Below are 16932 nucleotides of genomic sequence, written 5' to 3'. Positions count from 1 at the left end.
GGGGGGGGGAATGTTTCTGGGGTTACGGGTGCGCAACATGGGGGGGAGGGGGATGTTTCTCGGGGTAGGGCTGTGAAACGGGGGGGTGTTTCTGGGCCTAGGGGTGCACAACAACGGGGGATGTGTGTTTCTGCATGTAGGTCAGTGCAAAAAGGAGGGTTGTGTTTCTGGGGATAGGGAGGGCGTTTCTGGGGGGTAGGGGTGCGGAACACACACGCCTTTTTGCACAGCCCTATCCCCAGAAACATCCCCCCTGTTTCGCAGCCATATCCCAGAAACACCCCCCACTGTTGTGCAGCCCTAAGCACAGAAACATCCCCCCGCCCGCCTTATTGCACACCCCTACCCCCAGAAACACCGTCTCCCCTTGTAGCCCACCTCTCTGCCCAGAAACACCCCAGATTAATCAATCTATTTACAAACATCAGGAAGACTATGACAAAACGGATTTGGTGGAGGTAAGTTTTGTCTTATAGCGCTTTGTGTCACTGTTAGGCAGTATTTGTGCATTCTGGCTATCATGGTTATTTAGCATTGCTCTTTCCTGCTTAGTGCGTTCAAGGGAGGTGCGTGGGTTGCCCAGGAAGATGTTGGTGTTTCCTGAGAGGTGGTACTCAGTGAGTACTGAGTGGTGCTGCTGGAGTGACTCAGGAAGATGCCTGGGTTCTCTGGGGTGGTGCTTGGTTCCTCAGGAATGTCCCTGGGTGCCTGGGGCTATGATTCACTTCCCAGGGCACACAAGCATCTCCCTGCAGTACGTAAGCATACCTGTGGGGCAAAAGAAAATCCTCCCTGGAGCACACAAAGCTATCCCCTGTTCACAAACTGTTTTGCCTCTGTCACCAAAGGATCTCCCTGCAGCACAGAAGCACCTTCCTGGAACACACAAGCACCTCACTGAAATACCCAAGAATCTCCCCACAGCACTCCTCCATCTGAGTGGAGAACCCAAGCATCTCCCCAGGGCTCCAAACCCCCACCTGGGGCACCCAAACAGGTCACTGGAGATGGGAAGCACCTCCCTTGGCACCCAACAGCTTCCATGGGGTGCGTAAGCATCTTCCAGGCATCCTCCCAGGGGACATAAGCATTTTCCTGGTGGACCCATGCATCTCCTCTTAGCATTCAAGCATTTCACTCCAGATGCACTGAAATACTCTCCTACACCAAAAAAGCATGTCTTTGGCAAAGTCAAGAACCTACGTAGAGCACTTCAGCATCTCCCCAGAGCACCAAAGCACAGCTTTAAAGCACGGAAATACCTCCCTTGTTTCATCCCAACACCTCTTTGGATGACCCAAGCATCTCCCACAGGAAAGAAGCATCTCCTTGGAAGACTCAACCCCTCCCCGGAGAACAGGAACATCACCCGTTGGCACCCATCCATCTCCATGAGGCACCGAAGCATCTCCCCAGGAGACACAAGCATCTGCCTGGAGGACCAACACACCTCCCCACAGCACTCCAGCATCTCACTGCAGCACCCAAGCATCTCCCCTGGGAAGCCAAGCACACCCTGAGGCATGCAGACCTCTCCCCAGGTCTGCTTAGTGTCTGGCTGAGTCACCAGGTATCCCCCTGGAACAAGCAAGGTCCTCCTTCTAGAACCCAAACATGGCCTTGGGGCACACAAGTACCTCCCTGCATCAGCCCTGCAGAGCCTTGGAGGAGACAAAATCCCCTTGGGCACACCAGGGTCTTCCCAGGGCACGCAAGCACCTCCCTGGAGCACCCTGGGATCTTGATTTCAACCTTGGTTGCCCTGGGACATGTGTGGGTGCTGCAGGAAGGTGCCTAGTGTCTAATGGAAGTGAGGAGCATGTCCAAGAAGATGTTTGGGTACTCGAGTGTGGTGCTTGCATGGCCTGGGGAGGTGCTGGAGTGCTCTGGGAGATGCCTGAGATCCCTGGAAATGCCTGGCTACGTGGGTGAGCTGCCTGTGGGATCGAGGGAGGTGCTTGAGAGCCCTGCTGAGATGCGTGGGGATGCAGGAAGCTGCGTGGGTGCTCGAGAGAAATGCTAGAACACTGTGGGGAGATGTTTTGGAGCTCCAAGACGACACTTCTGTGCCCCAGGGAGATGCACGCTTGCTCTAGGGAGGTGCATGGCTGCTGTGTGGAGATGCTTGGGTCTTCCACAGATGATCCTGGGTGCCCATGGAGATGCGTGGGTGCCCCCAGGTAATCCTTTGGTTCCTCTTGGTTTGCTCAAGGAATGGATGTGAACAAAGAATGATACTTGGGTTCTGTAAATATGCTTGGATGCTTGGAAACCCTCATGGCTTTCAGTGCATACAGGGGGGATTATAAAGATATAACGGCATAACATTGAACTCAAAAGTCCCCTGTATTAAAAAAAAAAAAATAAAAAATCCAATCTCCCTGCTGCCCCTCAGGACATTGCCTCAGTGCAGCTTCAGTCTTGGAGGCCAGCATTTGGACTTGAGTCAGGGGCAGGCAGGAGCATTCTGTGTGAGGGACCTGAGACCCCAATGAGGCTGTTGGACCTTCAATTGCCAATTCCTTTTCACTTAAGATGAGCATGTAAAAGTCGTGTTTTAGAAAGAATGGTGACAAACATGGGAAGTTGAGGAATTTCCACTCTACGGCCACAATTCTTCTTTCTGCTGCATTGTGCACCTGTGTCTGCTGTGTTGTCACCTCTCCACTTGAACAGTAGAAACCCTCACTCCCTTCAGTGTGTCCAGCAAGGATTATAAAGATGTAATGGCATAACATTGCACTCAAAAGTGCCCTTTATTAAAAAAAAAATAAAAAATAAAAAAAATCTGTGAATCCTGAATCCTCCATCTCCTTGTCCACCACCTCCTCCACTACCACCACCATCTCTTCCACCACCATCTCTTCCACCACCACCATCTCCTCCTCCTCCTCCACCACCTCCTCCACCTCCTCCTCCTCCTCCTCCTCCTCCTTGTCCTCCTCCTCCTTATCCATCTGCCATCCCCAGTGCTCTGTCTCCCATTGCCCCCCTTGGCCCTTTTATGGGGAGGAGAAGACATACCCACTAGTGATAACAAGCCAGTTGCAATACAGCTAACAATCGCTAGCCAGCCAATCGGGGGACAGGCATGTCTCTGGAAACAGAATGCATCTCCATAGAGCACCCAAGGCTTTCTCTGGAGCACTAGGAACCTCCCTGGGGTATAAAAGTGTAACAGGGGCACCCAAGAACCTCCCTAAGACACATCTGTCCCCAGGCAGGGCTCCGGGCACTCCAGCTGCTCCTTGACAGGGAGGGTGGTGCCCCCTCCTCATGTCCCCAACCTGTCCTTCCTAAAGAGCCCATGTCCTTCCATTGCAACACGCTAGTAATGGGAGGCGTCTCCCCACATCTCATCAGTGCCAAAGAGGTCATTTCATAGCAGTGGCACAGGTGGGGCTGAGGGACTCAGTGCCTTGTTTTTGCCTTAGTCTTTGCCAAATATCTCTTTCTCCTCTGTGCTCAGGGATATGGGAGAGAATCAGAAAATTGAAAGAAATTGTCGGCTGAGATAAAAACAGTTGAAGAGGAGAGGAAAACAAAGGAGGATAATAACAAAGGAATTGTGACAAGCAAGGACGGCCAGCAGCGTCCTGGGCTGTGTGAGCTGGGAATGGCCAGGAGATGCAGGGAAGGGATGATTCAGAAGACGGCATCCAGATTTTGGGTTCCCAGGACAGGAGGGGATGTCAGCAATGTGCAGCAGGTTTAGCACAGGGCCCCCAAGATGCTCTGGAGCACTCTGCCTGTGAGGAGAGGTTGAGGGTTCTGGGCTTTTCCAGCCTGGAGAAGGGCAGGACAAGGGGAACTTCCTCTGGCTGTATCTCTTAGGGGGTTGTGGAGAATGCAGAGCCAGGATCTTCAGCTGGGTTCAGGGTGGGAGGACAAAAGACAACAGCTGTGAAGGTGAAAGAGGAGAGCTTCAGGCTGGAGAGAAGGCAAAAAGCCTTTTCACCATGAGCTCAGCCAGGTGTCACCCAGAGGCTGTGCAGTCTCCGTCTTTGCTGGTTTTGCAAAATGCAACAGGATCAAGCCTTGAACAGCCTGTTCTGACTATGCTTGCGACGACTTGGACTGCAGGCCTCCTGCGCTCCCTGCCAACATGCCTTATGGTCCTTTGACCTCAGGCCCAATTTCTGGTGGCGACAGAGGAGATGTTGTGGGGCCTGAATCCTCCTGTGCTGTAGGGGACCATCTGAAGCCAGGCAGGTGAACTCCATCTCTTCTCCCTTGGCTTTAAGTGAAGCCTGGGAGCCGCTGCCTCAGCCATCTCTGCATTGCACCTGAAGCTCCTGTCTTCCAGCTGTAAGCACCTGGAAGTGCTCTGATCATCTGGATGTGCTCTGAGGTGTGGGAAGAGATCTGGGCTTTTCTGGGGTGTTAGTTCTCTCCCTCTGCACTCTGCTCCTCCCGGAAACTGTGTCATTTTTCACTTTCTTTCCTACCTGGAGGGAAATGCATCCTCTGTCCTGGCTCTAAAGGACAGCTGAACATGTTTTCTACTTCTGACACATTTCCATATGTCCCTGACCTTTCACCTGTAAAAGTGAATATTGCATGCATGTTCATGGCCCTGCTTTCCTCCATCTGTGCAGCGAGGTCCGCATCTCAGTGTTATTTACTTTTTTGCAGAAACTGTGACTTGTCATGGACCTTGCTGGGCAGATAAGGTTTTGGGGGTCACAGGGCTCTGTACAAGATGCAGAATGATCTTATTTAGTGGTGATGGCCTAACAATACTAGAAATGTTTTGAAATGTCAATAAAAATGAAAAAAAAAAAAAGAAAACAAAACTAAACAGAAATAAAGGCAAACTTCTAACACATTGATAGTTTCTGGATGCACATTTCTGCTTTTATGATTTTTGTGATTTTGTTTTCCTTTGTTTTAATAGTTAATAATGGCCAGTGTTGATGCTTTGAGACACACTGCCCAGCCTCCACCTGCAGTTCCTGAGGGCCTCCGGTCTTCCACAGGTCCCCTTGACAGCTGCCAGCCCCAGGCAAACACCTCCAGTACAGAGGGGCCTCTGAACCTAGCAAGGTCTGCCTGCAGAGGTGAACAAACTATTCCAACATAGCAAAGAAAATAAATAAATAATTTTTTTTAAAAAGTGCACATGTTCATCATCTCAAGCACTCTGTCTAGAACAGTTCTTGTATGGCCATCCCTTGTGGAAGGTGAACCTCATTAGCTGCAGCTTGCACTGGGCACACAGCTGAGGAGAGTGTTTTACTGTTTACTGAGCTGCACCACAATTAACTTTGGTTGGTTTTCAATGGGGAGCAATTCTTCTGTGCCTGTGTGCAGGCAGTCCTGTGGGGAACAGGGATGGGAGTTGGTGCAAAGGAGCTGTACCATGCAGCTGCAGCCCCAACTGGAGAAGTCTGATGGGAGGAGAAGTGCTGCAAGTCCCAGGTGGCTCCTGAGAGAAATGGTGGAGCTGGGGAGGTGAGGAGCAAGGATGCCCACAGAGTACCTGGCCTCAAGGGACTGCTTTTCCAAGCTGACCAGGCCTCCTTAGGAGACCCCTGGATCAATAGCAATGGGAGAGGGCAGGCAATTGAAATCAATCAATAAAGAATCCAACTTGAAGGGAAAACTCCCTTATTAGCAACTGCTCATTGAAATCTGCCTCATTCACTACCCTCCAGAAATCTCCCCACTTAGATGTACAAGCCCTGAAGCCCTGAAGGAAATTCTGGGCAGAAAGAGGGCACAGGAGGGCTCTCTGCATTGTACTGAGCCCCAGGGTGGATTTGGTGCTGAGTCCATGGACCTCTGAAGCTGAGAGGAGATAGTGCAGGCTGTTCAAGAGGTTAAGGCCAGAAGAAATGCTGAAGTTTCTGGGAGTGTTAATTGGTCCCACTGGGGGCCATTACTACCACAGCTCCCCCATGGACTTGTTACCAAAGGAAATGGGAGGCAGAGATGACAGGCAGGCAAAGGCAAAGTAAAGGTGGCCCTGATGCCGAGGAAACCTTGATGTGTATTATCAAAGCAAAACCCAAGGCCTGACACCCAGCTCTGGGAAGAGAGCTTCTGTCCCTCATGCTGCTCTTCAAGGGGCAGTGGGATCTCGGGTGTGTGATGGCAACTAAAGGACAACAATACAACAGCACTGCACAGGGCTGTAAGGAGACGACATGGTTCCAGTGCCAGGAGCACAGTGTGTTGTCTCATAGGCCCCAGTGACAGAGACAACAGCCATAGCCAAGGGGACAAAGACGTCTGCTCTGTCAGGGCCTTCCAGCCCTCTCAGTGCCCTTGGACATCTCCCCACAGGTTGTCCTGTCCTGTTGCATGCCTGAACCATTTTCCCTGCAGCCTGGAGACATCCAACCTGCTTCCCCACCACAGCATCTCCCTACCCATACTAGGAACTCCTTGTGCTCACTGCCTCTGACTTGAAACACAAAGCCATGGGCTGAAGAAGACTCCCTCTGAGTCACCACGGCACTGCCCTTGGAGTGGCATTTCTTTCTTCTCATTGCCACGCTGGACCTCCAAAACAGCAGACTGTGGTGGCTTTCCTTTCTCATGTTCTTTCCCTGTACCCAAAATATGCCATCATATCTGAAAGCTGATTTCCAGCTCTCAGGAGCTCCTACAGGAGTGCTCTGAGCCTGTGCTTCACCAGGCCTAGGAAGGTCTTTCAGCCTGCACACACATGACCCCTAGCTCTGTCTTGGCACACCTCCTCTGAACGCTCTGCATTCCTCCCCACTCCTCCAGAAAGGGAGTCACCCACTGGGAAACATTCTTCCAGTTAGGGCCACACCAGTGTGGAGTCATGGAAGATGAAAAGTCCCTTGCTTGGGTAGACACACTCCTCCTACAGCACCCCAATGTGGACATGACTATATCCATGTTTAGCACTGCCGGCTCATATGGCATTCCTGATTGTGCCCAGGTTCTTCTCCTCCAGGTTGCTCTTCCTGAAGTCCCGTCTAAGCCTGCTGTGATATGTGGAGCTGTTCTGACCCTGATGCAGAGCATCACAAGGCGGGAAAGGGAGGCTCGCTTCTCCTTGAAAAACAGAATGGGAATTATTCGCCAAATCCCAGAGGTTCACAAGTTCCTCTGCAAGGAAGACCTACCCTTGATGGAGGAGTCTAAGGCTAAGAATCATGGAAAGAAACTGGGCATCCTGAAGTCCATGGGTTTTGATGGGATGCCCCACGAGTGCTGAGTGTGGTGGAGGAGCTCTTTCCCCAGCTCAGCTATACTTCAGGATTCACTCGTGTTTTGTTGTCCCTCTGTTGGCAATGGGCAAAAGACATAACAGGTCTATGAAAAGATACTCCTGATTGTATCTGGGACCCTGTAACCTAGAGCATAGCTTGATATCAGAAATACCAGAACTGCCCATTCTGGAAGGTACCAAAATGGAACCTGGTCATGGAGGTCATCTTGAGACGTGGAGGATAAGGTGATCAAGAATAGTCAGCATGGATTCCCCAAGGAGAAATCATGCTTAACCAATCAGATAGCTTTCTATGATGAGATGACTAGCTAGGTAGATGAGGGGAGAGTGGTGGATGTGGTCTACCTTGACTTCAGCAAGGCTTTTGACACTGTTTCCCATAACATCCTCATTGACAAGCTCAGGAAGCTTGGCCTAGATGAGTGGAGTGAGGTGGATTGATAATTGGCTGGATGGCAGAGCTCAGAGGGTTGTACTCAGTGGTGTGGAGTCTAATTGAAGGCCTGTAGCTAGTGGTGTCCCCCAGGGGTCAATACTGAATCCAGACTTGTTCAACTTATTCACCATTGACCTCCTTTTCTTTTGGCTCTATAGCAAGATCTGCCTTTGTCCCAGCAGCTGCGGTGCCTGCTGAGGGGCTGTGGTGGCCATGCCCCGAGCTCTGCAGCAGCCTGTGGCAAGGCAACCGTGAGCGTGGTGGCCACAAGCCCTGCCTGCCCTCCTCCTGCCATGCTCCGTCAGGCAGCTGCAGCAGAGGGGACCCACAGCCAGCCCCTGGCTGGGCTCTGCCACCCGCCTCTCTAGTGCCATCCCTGCTGCCTTGGGGTGCTCTGTGACGCGCTAGGTGACCTCACAAGGCCTGCCAGCCAGCACAGTTCCTGCGGGGCAACCAGGCCACACAGCAGGAGGGTCCTCACCATCGCCCTTCCAGTCCTCTCCCCTCCCCTCAGCCCCGGCCTTGTCTCTGCTGGCAGGAGTGACCTTGGGAGGCGCTTCCTGGCCTCCCCTCGCCTCCTGCCAGCTGCTGCCCACTCAGGCTCCTGACCTAAACATGGCCCTGCACCAACACCACTGCTCGTGATGCCTTTGCTGCCTTGCCCTCTCCTCTCCCTCGACTCCTTCCCTCTGCCAGGCCCCACGTTCCACACCCAAACGCATCCCTTTGCTGTCACCACCCTCTCCCCTGTCCCACAGAATGGCAGAGCCAGGCAGGTGCATGTTACAATTAGGCCTTGTAGTGCCTCTGCAGAACACTTTTGGCAAAGTGGAAGATGAAACTGGGCTCTGTGGTGTAGAGGAGGTGTCAAACAGAAAAGGTGAGGTTAAACAGCAGCTTTGTGGGAGGTGGGGTGCTCCATCTTGTTATGGCAAGGGAGGCTTCTGGCCACGAAGGGGCAAGGGATGGGTCAGACACAACGTTTCTGGGCAACCTGTTCCAGTGATCACCACCCCTCAAAGGAAAGAATTTCTTCCTTATATCTACTTTTAAAGTACCCTCTTTTAGTTTCAAAACATTACCCCTTACCTCATTATGAGTCCCTGACAAAAGGTCCCTCCCCAGTTTTTCTGCAGGCCCCCTTTAGGTACTGGAAGGCTGCTACAGGGTCTCTCCAGGCTGAAAAGAACCACCTTTCTCAGCCTGTCTTCACTGAAAATGTGCTCCAGCATTCTAATGACCTTTTTGTCCTCTTCTAGACTTGTTCTATTACTTCCATGTCCTTCTGGAGCTTGGGGCCCACAGCAGAACGCAGTACTCCATATGGGGTCTCAGGAGAGCAGAGAAAAAGAATAATCCCCCTTGACCTGCTGGCCAAACTTCCTTTGAGGCAGCCCAGAATATGGCTGACTTTCTGGGCTGCAAGCACATATCGCCAGCACATAGAATGGCCTGGGTTGAAAAGGACCTTAAAGATATCTAGTTTCAACACCCCTGCTGTGGACAGGGTTGCACTAGAGCAGGCTGCCCAGAGCTGCAACCAGCCTAGTCTTGAATGCCTCCAGGGATGGGGCATCCACAACCTCTCTGGGCAACCTGTTCCAGTGCCTTACCACCCTCTGAATGAAAAACATTCTCCTGATATCTAACCTAAACCTCCCCTGTCTTAATTTAAAACCATTCTCCCTTCTCCTGCCAACACATATAAACAGGCATCCCCCCTGCTGTTTATATGTTCCCTTCAAGTACTGGAAGGCTGCAATGAGGACTCCCTGGAACCTTCTCTTCTCCAAGCTAAACAAGTCCAGTTTCTTCAACCTTTCTGCATTGGAGAGGTGCTCCAGCGCTCTGATCAATGTTGAGCTTCTCATCCACCACAACCCCTAGGTCCTTCTCAGAGTTGCTCTCCATCCATTCTCCACCCAGCCAGTAGTTGTGTTTGGGATTGCCCCAGCCCAGTTGCAGACCTTGTACTTGGCCTAGTTGAACGTCATGAGGTTCTCACAGGCTCCCCTCTCAAGCCTGTCCAGGTCCCTGTGGCGGAAGGCATCCCTTCCCTGACACGTGCCAACTGCACTGACCAGCTTGGTGTCATCATCAAACTTACTGAGACCACACTCCATCATACTGTCCATGTACCACCAAATGTTGCACCACCAATGCTGTAAGCCCATCGTAGAAGGCCACCAGAGTTGACAGGCACGATCTGCCCTTAGTGAGGCCATGTAGGCTGTCACCAGCAGCCACCAGTTGGCTGTCACTTCCAGTCCAGAAAGGCAGGGTAGTGTGACATAGCAGAGAGGGATACTTGCAATGAACCTGTGCAAGAAGGGTGACAGACATGGCACGAGAACACTGGGGCCATCCACCCAGAGAAATGTCAGGGCTCTGTAAGATGCCCACATCTGAGCTGGCCTCATGCACTGCTCATCCACACCAGGCTGTTCAGCAACACGAGTCCCTGCCTTGCACACAGACAGGCAGTGCACTGCAGCACTCCCAGCCTCTGCCAGTGGCTCCTGCAGCCACTGCCAGAGGCTGGGAGGCACCTCTGCCCTGCGGTGCATCACCCTGCTCTGCCTTCCTCTGAGATGCCCCAAGGCATGAGGAATGGGCACAGGAACCTTGAGGGTTCAAGGAAGCACATCTCAGAGCTGCATTCAGGTCTTGCCCTTTGGCCTGTAGTCCCAGCATGGGACTATCTTTGAGCATGTTCTGATGGTCACAGCAGCTCTGAAAGCAGACAGCAAGGCCCTTTTAGGAAAGAAAAGCTGTTCTGGAGGCCAGCTGTGTCACTCAAGTGCCCACTGCCTGTCCCTACCTGCGGTCCCAGCACGGCCACACAGCAGCACTGGCACCAAGCTACAGGAGCAGCCGGGCCTTACACCACCAGCAGGTTTCAGCAGGAGAGGGTGGCAGTGGCAGGAGAGCAGCTCTGCATGGACCCAGTGCTGGTGCTCCCTGGCCATGCTGCTGGGCCACAACACTTCTCCCCTCCACCTCTGCACACAGGCACTGTTCCTGCAGTCACAGAAAAAGCCTCAGAGGAAGGACATAAGACAGAAAGGCACTTCAACTGGTTTAAATACACAAGCAAAATGAAGAACTATATTTCTTTGTTGACAACATTTGATAAAATAAAATTGGGAAAAAATACAACAATAACAACACAAGAACATAACACCCACTGCCTTCACCTGTCATGAGTAACATTATGAGTGATTTACAGAAGAAGGCGGGCAATATATTGCTCAAGAAAAACACCCAGTCATCACTTTCCACATGGCAACCTTGATCTCCTTGTTCCTCATGCTGTAGATGAAGGGGTTCACTACTGGAGGTACCACCGTGTACAGAAATGCCAGAACAAGATCCAGGGAAGGGGAAGAAATCGAGGGGGGCTTCAGGTGGGCAAAGATAACTGTGCTGAGAAAGAGGGAGACCACAGCCAGGTGAGGGAGACACGTGGAAAAGGCTTTGTGCCGTCCCTGCTGCGAGGGAATCCTCAGCACGGCCCTGAAGATCTGCACATAGGACAGAGCAATGAAAACAAAACACCCCAACAACAGAAAAGCAGAAGCTGTAGTAAGTTGAACTTCCCTTAGGTAGGAGTCTGAGCAGGAGTGCTTGAGGATCTGGGGGATTTCACAGAAGAACTGGTTGAGAGAATTGCCATAGCAGAGAGGCAGGGAAAATGTGCTGGCCGTGTGCAGCCTAGCTTGGAGAAAGCCACTGCCCCAGGCAGCTGCTGCCATGGTGGCACAGGTTCTGATGCCCAGGAGGCTCCCGTAGTGCAGGGGCTTGCAGATGGCAACGTAGCCGTCGTAGGACATGAAGGTGAGAAGAGAAAATTCTGATAAATTGAAAAAGGTTAACAGAAAGAGCTGTGCAGCACATCCTGAATAGGAAATGACCCTGGTGTCCCAGAGGGAATTGGCCATGGCTTTGGGCAGAGTGGTGGAGATGCAGCCCAGGTCAAGGAGGGCAAGGTTGAGAAGGAAGAAGTACATGGGGGTGTGGAGGCGGTGGTCACAGGCTATGGAGGTGAGGATGAGGCCGTTGCCCAGGAGGGCAGCCAGGTAGATGCCCAGGAAGAGCCCAAAGTGCAGGAGCTGCAGCTCCTGCGTGTCTGCGAATGCCAGCAGGAGGAACTCGGTAATGGAGCTGCTGTTACATATTTACTGCCTCTGAGCAAGGGAGCCTGTCCAAAAGAAGCAAAGACAGTGCAAAATTTAAGGACTTTTCTGACCAAAATCCATTGCATGTCTCAACAAACACCACACAAACAACATACTGCCTCATTCATTTCAGGGCGATCTTTCAGCCGCTCCTTGTCTTTTCTCTGGTTGGTGCTCTGAGGGTGCCACAAGAAGCAGGGGGCTGTGATGTGGGCTCTGCAGCAGTCCGTCCTGGTCTACAGCAACAGGTAAAAGGGAACCTGGAGTGAGCTGAGAAGTCCGCAGGCCAGGGACATGTCCCTGCTGCATGACATGAGGTGAAGGTCATAGAATCATAGAATCATAGAATATCCTGAGTTGGAAGGGACCCTTAAGGATCATCAAGTCCAAATCTCGGTCAAATAATTCCCTAAGAGACAACAAGGTGATGTTGGTACCGTCTGTATGCTGAGGTGTGTGAGGTGCCTCAGAGCAGCAGCAGTGCTCAAGGAGCCTTAGTCTCTACTGCAGATGTTACTACTCCATTCCCATCCTTCTGCCTCAGCACACGGGCAGGAAAATGAAGCAGATTCTAAAAAGCGCACTGCCTTCAGGTAGCTCTTGCCGTGCAGTTCTGCTGTGCAGTGCCCTGGGGAGGTGTGGGGCTGTGAGCAGCCTGCCCCAGGCAGCAGGCAGCAGCCTTCCCCAAGAGAAGGGAGCCCTCGGGCCCTGCACGCTGACCCTGCAGCACACAAGCCCTGCGTGCCCTTGAACTCCAACACCGAGCGTCCTCCTGACAGCTCCCATGGGCTGAGGGCTGTGCCAGCTCCAGGAGAGCCTGGCAGGGTGCGCAGCAGCATTGCCCTGCACCCAGAGACTCACCGTGTGGAGGTGGCTGTGAAGATTTCTCCCCCCACAAGCTCTACTCTGCCTTTCTATCCCAGGCTGCCCTGAACCTCTCTCCCCCTTCTCTCCTCTCCCCATGCCAGCTGCAGGCAGTGCCCCCAGCCCTGCTGTGCCTAGGTGGCTGGAGCAGCTTCCCAAGTAGTCCAAGTCTGATGCAAACTCCAAAGCCTCTCACAGCATTACTGGTCCCAATGAGGGTCATTACTGACAAAGCCTCCCCACAGACTTGTTAGAGCAGAAAAGTGCAGGCAGTGATGACAGGGAGACCAAGGCCCAGTAAAGGTGGCCCTGATGCTGAGGAAATCTTGATGTGTCCCATGAAGTCCACCCTGACCCCAGCCGCTGGGAAGGGAGATCTTGTCCCTCCAGTGGGGTTTAGGGCTCTTCCTGGGTCAGTGCACAGTGGGTAAGGGCAATGCCAAGTACAAGGCTACAGGAGGACATCTCTTGGGCTCCTGGAGGGGGATGAGGCAGCATTGAGACCCTCCTGCTGTAAGGATGACGTGTCTCCTCAGAGGCCTCACTGACAGAGACAAGAGCCAGAGCCCAGCAGACAAAGCTCCTGGCTCTGTTGAGGACTTCCATCTTGCAAAAGATCCTTGACAATAACCACCACAGGCTGTCCTATGCTGTCCCATGTCTGCACCTGCAGGACTTAGATAGCCACCTTGCTTCCCCACCTTACTCTCACCTGAGCACCTCCCTGCCTTGACTGATGTCTCTCCATCTGTCCTCAGTAATCCATGAAACACAGTGCCAGGGGCTGATCCAGACACCCTCTGGGTGACATCTTGCATCATAGCTCTGCTTGTTGAGAAACATTTCACCTCAGCCCCCATTTCATCACCCCAATCTGAATTTTGTGATGTTCTTTCTTTCCCATGCTCTTTCCTACAAAGAACTCCACCATCACAGCAACCACCCGTCAAGCAGTCTCAGCCTACTTCTTTACTGCCCAGAGCCTGCATGACACAGGGCCAAAGAAGCCCAGGTCCCTCAGCCTGGGCCGCACTGCTTCAGAGGTAGCCACAGCAGCACTGAATCAAGGGGGGCGATAGCCCAAGTGGTCCGGGTGGCCTCCGCTGCCCCTAGGAGCTGGCCTTGCTCCCTGTCAGCATGTCCCACTGGCTCCTGTGGTGTCCTTGTAGCACCCAGGCCTTCTCCCCAGGGTCCCCCCTCAGCTGCTCATGTCTAACCCAGCCCTGATGGATGCAGGTATTCTGCCCCACGTGCAGCACCGGCCATGTCTCCTTGCCACCTTCAGGGGGTTTCTGTTAGTTGAAGGCTGCAAATTCCCAAGGTCCCCCTGCCCTGAAGCTCCCTTGTGTCACCTGTTCATGGTTGGGTACAGATGGCTCACCCTGATGGTGGTGGCTCTCTCAAGATAACAGCGTGAGGAGTGTCAGGCCTCTACAGGCACTAAGGGAGGTTCTTGTTCAGTAGAATTTCCGACCCAGGCAGCAATTACCATGAGAACCATCTCTGAAACATCCAGTGACACTACAAAGCAAGCAAAGCCAGGACCAGAGGGAACGTGTGTTGGGCTCTTTGTATGCTACGGTATTTGCTGGGAAAACATATACTTGTACAGGCACATGTACAATATGGTGCCTCCAGCAGCTGGACTTGGACCCTCTGTCTAGCCAGGAGCTTGCCCCATGATCTGCTCCCATTCCCTAAACACACAAACCATAACGAGTCTCTCCTGTACAGAATCACTGAGCCTTTGATGCTGGGAGGCACCATTTATCTGCCTCCTTCTCCTGTTGATTTTGGTCAGGAGTTCCTTTCTCATCCTTGCCAGCCTCCTGCCACCTTTGTTTTCTTCCTGTGTGTCATGTTGGACCCTTGATGAGCCTGAAGAGGAGATGATGGAACAAGGAGCAATGGTTTGAATCTTAAAGAAGGGTAGATTTAGATGAGATAGGAGGAGGAAATTCTTTTCTTATCAGGGTGATGAGTCCTAGGAAGAGGTTACCCAGAGAAACTGCCCCATCCCAGAAGGTGTTCAACGCCAGGTTGGATGGGGCTTTGAGCAAGATGATCAAGTGGAAGGTGTTCATGGTCATGGGAGGTGTGCTGCAATTAGATAATCTTTAAAGTCGCTTCCAACCCGATCCCTTCTATGAGTTGATGCTCAAATATCAACCAGCTCCCTGTAGCCCTCCTCTCTGCAGGGCCATATCCCAAAGGAATCCTCCAAGCAGGTCCCTCAGCGGGCCCAAGTCTGCTCACCTCAAGTCTGATGGGGAGAGGTTGAGGGAGCTGGGGTTTAGCCTGGAGAAAAGGAGGATCAGGGAAGACCTTATCACTCTCACAACTCCCTCCTGAGGGGTTCTGGCAGGGTGAGGGTCGGTCTTTGCCCCAGGCAGGAAGCAACAGAAGAGGAAATGGCTTCAAGTTTTGCCAGGAGAGGTATGGGGTGGATAGGAGGAAAAACTTCTTCCCTGAAGGGGTTATGAGGCCTTGGAAGAGGCTGCCCAGGAAAGGAGTTTAGTCACCATCCCTGCAGCTATGCAAAAGATGTGGTGCTTGGGGATGTGGTTTAGTGGTAGACTTGGCAGGGCTGGGTTAACACTTGGATGCGGTGACTTCAGAGTCAAATGAATTAACAGTTCTATGATAATAAGCAGAAATGCTGAGACACAAGCCTGACCAAGCAAACATAGAATAAAAGGATAAAAGGCCCCTGGATGCTGGCAGGCTCCAGTCGGGATGGAAGCCCCTGGCAGCAGGCAGCAGAGGGCAGAGCAGGGCAGGACAGGGAGGTTAGTGCACGATGGAGCAGGGGCTGAAGCGGCGTCTGAGGCTGAGCAGGGCCAGAGTCCCGCTGCAGCCTGAGCAGGGACTGGAACTCAGTACCTTGGTGTCTTGGGGAGATCCTTGGGTGCTCCGGGAAGAGGCATGGGTGCTCCAGGGTGTTATAAATTAGCTCTCAATTAATTGACAGAGAGGGTCGTGTCCAATAATGCAAATGATTTTTATTAAGTAAGCAGCCAACAAGCAAAACAGCGCTGGGTGGCTGGGGAGTCTGTTGCTGTTTTATAGTAGTCGAATTCCGGCTTGTCAGGACTTGTTGAACTGGCTGAGGCCACGCAGTCTATTGTTGAGAGGGGGGTCGTTGTTTTTCTACCGGTGATTAGCGTTGTGCTCGTGTTCAAGTGGGGGAGGTGACGCGGCAAAAAGGATGTCCCGCGGCAGTCTGGTTTCACTTAAGGGTGTTTACCCAACACCTCCTCCTGCTATCTGCTTGCTTAATCCTTCCCCGTATCAAGGTCGTTAAGTTGTGCAACCTTATCTCCTCAACGGATTCTCCAAATTCCTCAATGACAATGAACAAACCCCCACTAATTTATCACAATCCCTCCTTTTTCTTTTTTCTAACATATTTTGTTCATTGAATTTTTGCAATATTTGCTTGCTGAGCATCAAGGTTTCTGCGTCGTCCTCCTCCTGGTCAAGAGATTCATACTTGGCACGCACAAGCATAAGATGAGCAGCTTCTAATCAATTTTTTACAATTGCAATTACCCTATTGAAAATACATGGTCCAAAAGTCAATGTTATTATTATTAGCAATAAAGGTCCCACTATAGTTGACAATAGTGTGGTAAGCCAAGGCGAATAGTTAAACCAGGATTCATACCAATTCTGACGAGCCTCTTTTTCCCTTTTGCGTTTTTCTAATCCTTCCCGCAATTTAGTCATTGTATCTCTTACCACCCCAGTATGATCTGCATATACACAACATTCTTCATGTAAGGCTGCACACAGTCCTCCTTGTTGTAAGAAAATCAAATCCAACCCTCTACGGTTTTGGAGTACCACTTTGGATAACCGATTTTTCCAGAGCTGTTATTGATTGCTCTATACGGGCCAGATCCTCGTCTACAGCAATGCGTAGAGAAGTAAATTCCTGGCTTTGCTTTATCAGGGAAGCAATTCCAGTTCCTGCACCTGCAGCCCCGAGGGCCATTAAAGTGGCTAAGGTGACGGCCGTAATAGGCTCCCTCTTTACCAGATGGTATTCATTCACTGTGTGACAGGTACACATATACTCTTCAGAGTGGTATAGAATCCTTGGTATAATTACCACCTGTACATAAAAATCATGAGATGTGTTGAACAATTTTAAAGACAGGCAAGGAGTGACTCCCAACGATGAACATACCCATTTAGTGTTATTTGCAGGAATTAACCATTTGTGTGTTTGGTCCATTTTT

At 51.7% G+C, this 16932-nt stretch overlaps 1 long non-coding RNA gene across 1 annotated transcript in view; it reads left to right on the top strand.

Moving 5' to 3' along the window:
* LOC118177937 overlaps nt 1–12848 on the top strand; it is a 21212-nt gene extending 8364 nt beyond the window's left edge. The window contains exons 5-6 of the long non-coding RNA XR_004755979.1: nt 11867–11869; nt 12837–12848. This is a non-coding gene — a long non-coding RNA (uncharacterized LOC118177937). The remainder of the gene's footprint in view (nt 1–11866; nt 11870–12836) is intronic.
* Nucleotides 12849–16932: the final 4084 nt, after the last annotated feature.

This window comes from Oxyura jamaicensis, chromosome 24, assembly GCF_011077185.1.
Source record: "Oxyura jamaicensis isolate SHBP4307 breed ruddy duck chromosome 24, BPBGC_Ojam_1.0, whole genome shotgun sequence".
Lineage (NCBI taxonomy): Eukaryota > Metazoa > Chordata > Aves > Anseriformes > Anatidae > Oxyura > Oxyura jamaicensis.
This window is presented reverse-complemented; position numbering and strand designations above follow the sequence as displayed.